The 10,830-nt window shown below is 42.9% G+C and overlaps 2 pseudogenes; one reads left to right on the top strand and one right to left on the bottom strand.

The window, feature by feature from the left end:
- Positions 1-1,531, top strand: part of LOC135531022 (somatostatin receptor type 2-like) — a 28,013-nt pseudogene extending 26,482 nt beyond the window's left edge.
- Positions 1,532-10,021: 8,490 nt separating this feature from the next.
- LOC135531021 (ubiquitin carboxyl-terminal hydrolase 22-like) overlaps positions 10,022-10,830 on the bottom strand; it is a 34,075-nt pseudogene continuing 33,266 nt past the window's right edge.

The raw sequence follows: 10,830 nt of genomic DNA, 5'->3' as shown, positions 1-10,830 counted from the left end.
CTGTGTTACCTTCTCATCATCATCAAGGTCAGTCTCATGGTCACCTGCCTGTGTTACCTCACCATCATCATTAAGGTCGTACTTGTTTTACATCGTTCTGCCACCACTACGGTGTCCATATTAGGACATAATCAGTGTCACCTCCTGAGACCAAGGCAGACCGACATAGATGAGACTGACTACTGCCATCTTTCTATACTTTTATTTTCATTTCATCCTGACCAAATTATTGTGACTTATCGTTTGTTGTGACCTATCGTATGTTGTAATGGTAGCACAGTATGTCTACTTTAATCTATCCTTTTCTTCTTTTGTTTTTGCCTGTGCGGTGAAGTGCCTTGAAATGTAGCTATATTTACCTTATATTTTAAAGTGGGCTATACAGATCAAATCTATAATTATTACTACTTTTAAAGTGAAGTCCTCAGGGATCTGTGTCGGGTCTTCTAATATTGTTTTTTTTAAAGATTGCTATACAAATAAAATCTATCATTTTTTAGGTGGAAATTAAACTAGGAGATCCGTGTCGGTCCACTAAGAGGAAGCGCTGGAGAGGAAGGTAACCGCATGGTGTCCATCGTGGTTGCCGTGTTAAGTCTTCTGCTGGCTGCCCTTCTATGTCTTCAATGCGACGTCGGTGACAGAACCATCTCCACCCACGCCCTTCCTGAGAAGCACCTTTGCCTTCGTGGTGGTCCTGGACTACGCTAACTGCGTGTGCCAACCCCATCCTTTACGCGTTCCTGTCGGAGAACTTCAAGAAGCTTCAGAACGTTCTGTACGGAAGAAGGTCGAGCGGGCTGGATGGAGACAGCGCAGCGACAGCAAACAGGACAAGTCGCGCATGATGAATGACCCCACGGAGACTCAAGCACGCTGCTCAATGGAGACCTGCAGACCAGCATTTGAAGCTTGTTAAATCTAATGCATCCCTTATGTGTGATCTATACAGACATCTTTGATTTCACATCAACTCTCCCTCAACCTCACATGCTCATCACACACACACACACACACACACACACACACACACACACACACACACACACACACACACACACACACACACACACACACAGTTGTTTCTGCAGGTGGAATCGGTCATCCTGACCTGTTATCATACCCTATGAACAGCTCACATAGGGAGAGTGATTGTAGTTGATCTCATGGTGTGATATTTTGTAAGCATTTTCTTCTCCCAGTGGACGAGATGAAAAAAATGCCAATGGAACTAAGCCCTCATGGTGTCTACTCCTCAACGGCTGTTAACATGTTCTTTATGTCTCATAGCTCTGTTTATCAACTCTTTCTTTACTTTCTCAAAAGACATACAATGACACGACATTGGGTTTTCCTGGTCGTAAAACCCATACATTGTGATATCTTCATAAAGGAGAGAATACAAACTGTAGTTGTGACTGCTCTCTGGTGTTTGGGTGGAAAGCTGAAGATGTGTACTGAGTGTATTGACGCTGGTGGACAGTGACAGGATCATGTGAGGACCAGAACAGGGTTGTGTTCATTAGGCCCCAAACGGAAGAAAAGGGACTGAAACCGGGAAGTGCTACCTGAAATTGTCTAATAAGAAACATCGTTTTCCGCTGCAGAGCATTTTGACATGTCCCAGACTGTTACCCACGGTTACTGATTGACAGCAGACGAGACTTAACCATGGAGAACAAGGATTCCCTGCACATATGTTTACACTAGCAGGGTGAACCACCACCTCAGTCTTTGTCACATTGTCCTGTAGCCAAGATAAATACCAGACTAGGACGTAGGAAGCATGCCAAAGTGAGACTAGGACTATAGCAGACTCACTGTGTGCATATTGTCTGTTTACAAAGATTGTGTCCAAAATGGTGGGCAGAATGTGGAATTAGTAACATGCCTCTATTCTTAGATACTGTATTACTTAACACAACAGTGAGCAGCAGGCCACATCACCTCTGGATCACTACATCAAGGTGTAGTTTGGTTATCTAATGACTTACTACAGAGAGAGGAGGAACAGTAGAGATACTGGGACTACTTTGACATGACATAAAAACACATGATATCCCACATGGTTAATTTGCTGGCACAAGTCCTGCTGAGACTTATACTGTCCAAATATGGACTCCGTAAAGTCAGTTTAACATTATGGTTGACCTTAGTGGGTTTTTTTAAGCTCAGAAAGACACATATTTGCTGTGGAATAAATATATATGAATATATATATTAATAAATATTCATCATATTCGTCATGGACCTACAGCGCACAGCTGAACAGAGTTACAGAGTTGGAATCACATGACCTAATGATGACTGTATGAAGTCCCCCGATAACTATGAATGCACCCTTACTATGTAATTGAACAGTTTCTGTGTGTGTGTGTGTGTGTGTGTGTGTGTGTGTGTGTAGTGTACACAGTGTTTTATTTGATACAGTATTCAGTCCAAGGCCATGATTAGTAGAAGTGTAGAATGAGTAGATATTGTACCCAGTATGGGTACCAGGTGACCTCACCAGGAAAAACTCAGGGCCCAAATTATAATTCTAGCCCAGAGTGTTTCTTGGTCGGGTTATTATTATTATAGCCCAGTGTTTCTTGGTCAGGTCACATGACCAGTAAGGATGCAGAGTCCTACTACAGAGATGAATGCTGACATTTTGTTATATTGACGGTATTAGCATGGCATCGACCAAGGCTAATCACTAACCAAACTGCTGCTAGACTGTATAGACTCCAATGTGTGCTGTAATTCAAGTCAAGTCAACATTGTCATGTCTGTTTGATAGTTTAGATAGCAAAGAGCTGAATCAACATTGTTTGATAGTTTAGATCAATGCATGAATAGAACTGTTTGATAGTTTAGATAGCAAAGACAATGCATGTTTCATTGAATAGAACTGTTTGATAGTTTTCATCCAAGCTGAATAGAACTGTTTGATAGTTTAGATAGCAAAGACAATGCATTTTTCCATCCTATTGTCCAGTCCTTTTTGAAACCATCTCATGTCACGTTTCACCTCATTTATAAATTGTTGCTATTGCTGTTATGTTGCAGTTACAGAATAATGTCCAAGAAAGACCAGTCTTTGCTTCAGCAGGTATTGAATACTGTAGTGGTCTTCTTTGCTGTAAATTAAGCAGTGCTAATCTGTTTCTCCATCAAGCATCATTTCTTCAAAGCCCAAAGAACAAATCCACAGTCCGATCAGTTACAATTCAAAATGACAGTCGTCAGAAACACTGCAGGTCTACAAACACTGATAAATCTCTACCGCATCGTGGATTCATTATTTGAAATAGTTACCTTTAGTTTGGCAGCTGTTTGACCTGCATCTGACCCACATTTTATAGCTGGTCTTCAGGCTTGCCGAGTCATGTTGTGTTTGAGATGCTGAGCTCATCACAGGCTCCCCAGGCCCAGGGCAGGACAATCACCAACCTATCCCACACTGCCTGACAGGTCAGCTCTGGCACACTGGCATATGGACCATTACCACTGGGCACACACTAGTTCAATCAACATTGTTTCCACGTCATTTCAACGTGGAATAGACGTTGAATTGACCTCCGTTCCCAGTGTGCCCTCGCTTTGGGAGGTCAGAGGTCACGCTGAGGCCTCCAGTCTGAGTGATGTGACTTTGAGAAGGGCTAGAAAACATTGTACCCCTCTACAGGGTGCAGCAGTGTTAATTTACTCCTAAATCTCACAGGTATAACCTGTGGATGGATCTATGCCTATATGGTAGTGTGTACTATACTGTAGATCTAGCTAGAACAGTCAGTACAAAGCCTTCTCCTCTTCCATAAAGGTTCACCTGACCCATAGTGCCATTGATGCCATTCCCTTTGTTCCGTTCCAACCATGATTATGAGCCATTCTCCCTCAGCAGCCTCCTATGATATAAACTATTGGATTGTCTTTACATTTTGAATACCATCACATTTTATTTGCAATTGACAGAGCAGTGGTTCCCAATACTGTTCCGTGTGAATGAGAGCACAGGCTCCATAATCAGGCTTCTACCTCCATTGAGTGGCCGCTGTATCTTTGCTTTGTGAAAAACCTTTTCAGAGCTTTTTTGACTAATAAAAAAACTGACCATGGCCTTATCGTTTCTTTTACATTTCTCATGCTTATTACACTTCATTTGAGATTACAATATTACATGCTGTTGTTTGTTTACAACCTGCAGTGGGTAATATGTTAGGATAGCAGCACATTTTCATCCAACCATGGCACCCTGGCTTGGCTACATTGTCTGTAGACCTTACAGAATGGGGACCATGACTACACATCCTACAAGTGCTGACGTAAATTGATATGTTATTAGCTATACAAAGTTTCAGGCTGTTGCAAATAGCGAGCCAACATGGTTATTGTGATATAAAGGGCAACTCTATAGCCTCCATTCACCATGTGTCCATTACTACTAATATTCTCAGTAGATAGAAGTTGCTATGGATGATGATGGTTGATTATCTTACGGTGACCACACTAGGACAGGCCCCTGTCCACACTAGGACAGGCCCCTGTCCACACTAGGACAGGCCCCTGTCCACACTAGGACACTCCCCTGTCCACACTAGGACACTCCCCTGTCCACACTAGGACACGCCCCTGTCCACACGAGGACAGGGACACGAGGACAGGCCCCTGTCCACACTAGGACACCTGTCCACACGCCCTGTCCACACTAGGACACGCCCCTGTCCACACTAGGACACTAGGACACCCCCTGTCCACACTAGGACACGCTCCTGTCCACACTAGGACACGCTCCTGTCCATATTAGGACATTCTCCTGTCCATACTAGGACATGCTCCTGCCCACACTAGGACATGCTCCTGTCCACACTAGGACAGCTTCCTAATAGGACAATGTATCACCTACCCTCAAGCATTACCACCAAGGGAGACAAGATTGACCCTGTATCAGTGGTTAGGGACAACTTCTACCCACTCCACTCTTCTCAACTGGAGTCTGTTGCTGAATGGTTTAATTTGTTTGCCTCTGTACAAGGAATTAGTATTGCTCAGGGGCATTCTCTCTCTCTCCGATTCCATTCTGACATTATGTAATGTTTTTGTACAAAATATATAGTTAGCATTGTTAATATTATTGCTGTTCCTTAGAAATATTGTTCCTTTGTTTGCTCATAAAAATATTGCAGTGGCATGTGTGCGTGTGCTTCTTCATGAAAAGCTTGAGAGTTGATCTCCTTACCACATTGTCCATCATAATGATGTACACAGTAAGCCTAAATCCTGACTTTAATAAGTGTAAGAGATTCGAGAATTGATTAATAATCCCAAAATCCAAAAACAGAATACATTTAGTCACGTCACGTCCCTATCAGGGCCCAGGAACATTCAGTGAAACACTGGCCCTCTGTGGTGAAAATACACTACTACATGAAACAGTGACTAGATTCTCCATGGTGTCTTTTCCTACTCAGGCCTGTGATTTCTGAATCGACAGTGGAGGGAGCTGAGGTGAGGACCGCTCATAATAAATGGCCGGAACGGAGCAAATGGAATGGCATCATACACATTGAAACCATGTGCTTGATGTGACACCATTCCACTGATTCCGCCCCAGTCATTACCATGAGCCGGTCCTCCCCACAGCAGACATAACCAGATAATTCCATACCTTACCAAGGCCTGTACTCCTGTCTTCCATCATCTAATAATGATAGGGAAACAGTCACTTCTGGAAAGTCTAGGGGCGGTTTCCTTCACACACTTGTCTTGGACTAAAAAAAACAACTCAATGGACAATGTACACAAAAGTAATCCATCAAGTGACTTTAGTTCCACACCAGTCCATCCAGTATCCATGCAGGAGCACAGCAAACAACCATCTCTCTCATCCCCACATGGCATCCTGAAGTCCTGAACCAAAGAGTGTAGGTTAGCAACAGCCTTCCTCCAAACTAAAATTGCCCCGGTAGCACTGACAGTATAGCTAGCTACTGCAGTAGAAGTGCAGTCAAATCTCTACTCTTGCAATGTGCAGTCTACAGACATGCATTAAAAGGATTTCCGGGAAAGGTGAATGGTGTCCCATTTATTAATATAGAACTATTGTAGTCATGTTGTACTATATACCTGTGAGACCACATAGAGCAGCCTCAGCCAATCACCACCCAAACAGTGAAAACCTCACCGAAACAATGGAAACATACAGTCATGGCCAAAAGTTTGAGAATGACACAAATATTAATTTTCACAAAGTCTGCTGCCTCAGCTTGTATGATGGCAATTTGCATATACTCCAGAATGTTATGAAGAGTGATCAGATGAATTTCAAAGTCCCTCTTTACCATGCAAATTAACTGAATCCCCCAAAAACATTTACACTGCATTTCAGCCCTTCCACAAAAGGACCAGCTGACATCATGTCAGTGATTCTCTCGTTAACACAGGTGTGAGAATTGACGAGGACAAGGCTGGAGATCACTCTGCTGATTGAGGTTGAATAACAGAATGGAAGCTTCAAAAGGAGGGTGGTGCTTGGAATCATTGTTCTTCCTCTGTCAACCATGGTTTCCTGCAAGGAAACAAGTGCCGTCGTCATTGCTTTGCACAAAAAGGGCTTCACAGGTGATATTGCCGATATTGCTGCCAGTAAGATTGCACCTAAATCAACCATTTATCGGATCATCAAGAACTTCAAGGAGAGCGGTTCAATTGTTGTGAAGAAGGCTTCAGGGCGCCACCAGTACAGAGCTCAGGAATGGCAGCAGAGCAGAATGCAGGCAGGTGTGAGCATCTGCACGCCCAGTGAGGCAAAGACTTTTGGAGGATGGCTTGATGTCAAGAAAGAAAGGCAGGCAGGGACAGACTAATATTCTGCATAAGGTACAGGGATTGGACTGCTGGGGACTGGTGTGAAGTCCTTTTTTTGATGAATCCCCTTCGTGATTGTTTGGGGCATCCGGAAAAAAGCTTGTCCGGAGAAGACAAGGTGAGCACTACCATCAGCCCTGTGTCATGCCACCAGTACAGCATCCTCAGACCATTCATGTGTGGGGTTGCTTCTCAGCCAAGGGAGTGGGCTCACTCATAATTTTGCCTAAGAACACAGCCATGAATAAAGAATGGTACCAACACATCCTCCGAGAGCAACTTCTCCCAACCATCCAGGAACAGTTTGGTGACGAACAATGCCTTTTCCAGCATGATGGAGCACCTTGCCATAAGGCAAAAGTGATAACTAAGTGGCTCGGGGAACAAAACATCAATATTTTGGGTGCATGGCCACAAAACTCCCCAAACCTTAATCCCATTGAGAACTTGTGGTCAATCCTCATAGTGGTGGGTGGACAAACAAAAACCCACACATTCTGACAAACTCCAAGCATTGATTATGCAAGAATGGGCTGCCATCAGTCAGGACGTCGTCCAGAAGTTAATTGACAGCATGCCAGGACGGATTGCAGAGGTCTTGAAAAATAATTACAACTTCATGTAATTGTCAATAAATGCCTTTGACACTTATGAAATGTAACATCTGACAAACATATCCAAAGACACTGAGGCAGCAGACTTTGTGAAAATTAATATTTGTGTTATTCTCAAAACCTTGGGCTACGACTGTAGACACAAAGAGTGGGAGTGGTCAATTCTTAGGCTGCAGGACCTGAGAATGAAGTAAGGCATAATATGCCATCTAAACTGACATTTCCTAAAGCTACCATGAGGTTATCGACTCCACTAGGATCTATTGGAACGAGTCTAACTACTATGGAAGGCTTCAGGGAAACAGAGTGACACAGCAAGAGAAACAAGTTAGTAAGCATCATGCATCAAAAGAGCTTGAACGGGATCTTAAGCACATACACATTCGATAACATACGAAATGGATGACGTACACAACTGTGCACACGGAGGATCTCTAACCACTAGGCTCCCTGCCGCCCCAAACTACACTATAGAGGGCTTCAGGGAAACTAGTATCCACATCTGTGGCAGGCAGTTCTCCATCTTCTGTCTCTGTGTTGGTGGTTTACCAACAGGGATGTATTCAGTGACGGGAAACACTGAGCTTTAAAGATTGAATAGCTGACATCATTTCCTATTCTTTCTATCGGACATTCATTTCTACTAAATGCATTTCTATCCAAACGCTGTCATTCAACACCACGAAACTGCACACTGCACTAGAGAAAAGATGGAATAGATTTGAAACGGCAGAAATCAGGCAATGGAGACAGAGTATGTTCTAATTAAAGAGAAAAAAGGACCACATGAGTTTTTTTGAGTTTAATCACTAAACGGACAATGTCTCTCCTCTCACCTTCTTACACTTTAGGGCTGCGTTCCTGATTGACCTCTGGGTGGCGCTCTTCTCATCGGAAGCCTTGGTGATGCGACCATTTAAATGTGTGATTTCTCTGTTCTTCAACCATCTTTTCTGACTCAGGGTTCAATAATGGACTATCTGTACCAGACCTGAGGATAGATATGTTTTATTTATTTGTATTGTTTGTTTGTTTCCCGAGCAGCTGGACCAGACCCAAAGTGTTGCGGTATCAATGTGGTATACATTTTCCCACATTTCTTTTTAAAACTTTACATACACAGTGATATTCAAACATAAAATACCCAACAACACATTTGTGTTCTTTCTTTTTAGACTCAGAATTCAGACAGCATACCGATAGGATAGAGCACTGTGTTACTGCACTGCAGAGGCAACCTACCACAAGACACATTGGGTCGTCAGGGAACGCAATGGATAACGTTTTAAAACGTTTTGCCACGGAACATTTAAATTAGCGTTTCTCATTGGACAAGCCCAAGCAGTCCCTCCCCGTTTGTGAGTTCTCTATTTGTTGCCTAATGAACACAACCTTGGTCTAAACAAGCCACATGTGGTTGTTGTTGTGGATATTAAGAGAACACTGATGGATTCAAAGCTGGAGAGTGTGCAGCAAACAGACAGCGCCACCGTGTACGTGCAATCCTTCATCATCGCCATTTATCCCCCCCAACAACAGTACAAAAATCAGTCAACGGAGTCTTGTAACAGAAGAGGTGTAGGCGTCGAGGTATTATTGCCCAAGGCGACATTAAGACAGAGACGGACATGCGTCCAAAATGGCACACTATTCCCTATGTAGTGCACAACTATTGGACAGAATTAAAAGTAGTGCACTATATAGGGAATAGTGAGCCATTTCAGTTTTGCCCTAGACCTGCAAAGCTGTGTTGCAGGAGGCTTACGTTAGCACATCGCTTTAGTTGACAGACTCTAGAGGTCTGTGTTTGAAATGGCCCACTATTCCCTAGAGAACTACATTTGTCTCTGCAGTATATGGGGAATAGCAAGCGATTTGCCCCAGGTATCCACCCTACTGTGTTGCAGAGGTCTTCTAAAAAGACCCACAGCAGTCCGATAGCCATGGCCTGGTCCCAGATCTGTTTGTGATGGCTTGCCAGCTACTATAAGAGTTTTAGCAAGACAGCACAAACAGATCTGGGACCAAGCTACAGAGAATACATTGCCTCTACTTCATAATGCCACAAGAAACCTATAGCTCAAAAATGTCAACAGCCAAAAGTGAGCCAATTTAAATCAACACCATCATTATATACCCAACAACACTTTCCACGATAAAGAATCCTACATGGAAATAACGTCTTCTGAAGGTCCCATGACAGCAAGGAAGGGACATTACTGCACCGCAACAAAACACAACGATGAGATTAACGTGGACACTGGAAAGAAATGGTACACAAACTATTTCAATGAACGAGTCGCTAAATTAAAAAATAGATATTCCCTCAACCAAAATGAAACAAGAAAATAAATCAACAAAAAAATAGTTTGAACATGGGTACGTTCAGTTTGCTCCAAGTCCATTTTTCATGTTTGGCTGAGTTTACCAGGAAACTAGCAAGGATGGCGTCTCGTGCTCTCAGTTCTCTCACTTTTCCTCTTTAAAAAAATAGATGTACTAGAGGATCATACAGCATATTCCAGAACTAAATTCAAATGATAAGAATCATAACTAGATCTTGTTTGCTATTTTATTTTAAATAATACCATACTTTGTTCTGTTGTTGAAGTATATATTTTTTGCATTCAGTTGTGTATGCATATGAAGACTGTGGACAGTCTCCTCCCATCGTCACTGTATGGTAAATGCTTTTCAGTGGAAACGAGAGCACCATGAGGAAAGAAACAAGAATTCACAAATCAATACTGTAGTTTTGGGGGTTTGAGTCCCACTGTGCCCTCTTCCCCCGAGTTCCTCTCCACAGAACTGTCAATCACTCTCGACAAGGCTCCGCCCCAACGTCAGAAAAGGGGCGGAGTGAGGGAGAGAGAGGGAGAGCTCCTTCACACTCACTCATCTCCATTTTTTCTCATTCTCTTTCTCCATTCAGTTGTGTCAAGTAGATGCCGGGAGCTCAGTGCTGTTTTTGAACAAGTTTTGCATGATTTTTCACTATTAGTCATTGTTTATGTTAGACTGTCACCCCTGTCTAGGGGGGTAGTAGTAACTGGTATAGTCAGTTTCAGGTAGGTTTGTGTGTTCGTGTTTTATCGTCCTCTGTTCCACAGTCATTGGTTGGTTCCTCATCTCTTTGAGCGTTGGGTTGGTTGGTTCTCCGCAGAGTCAGCGGTCTACAAGGTAAGGCTACTCATACTCCAGGAACTGCTTGTGATAGAACAGCAGATACCTGAGGGGAAAGGAAAAGAGCTATTAGACTTACATGTGATTAGTAGTAGACATAGTAGTAGTAGCAGTAGTAGTAACGGGAAATAGTTAGATTAAATGTGAATATTATTATTAGTAGTAGTAGTAGTAGTAGTAGTAG

This window comes from Oncorhynchus masou, unplaced genomic scaffold (assembly GCF_036934945.1).
Source record: "Oncorhynchus masou masou isolate Uvic2021 unplaced genomic scaffold, UVic_Omas_1.1 unplaced_scaffold_1493, whole genome shotgun sequence".
NCBI lineage: Eukaryota > Metazoa > Chordata > Actinopteri > Salmoniformes > Salmonidae > Oncorhynchus > Oncorhynchus masou.
The sequence above is the reverse complement of the archived record's forward strand: the minus strand, read 5'-3'. Positions and strand labels throughout refer to the sequence as shown.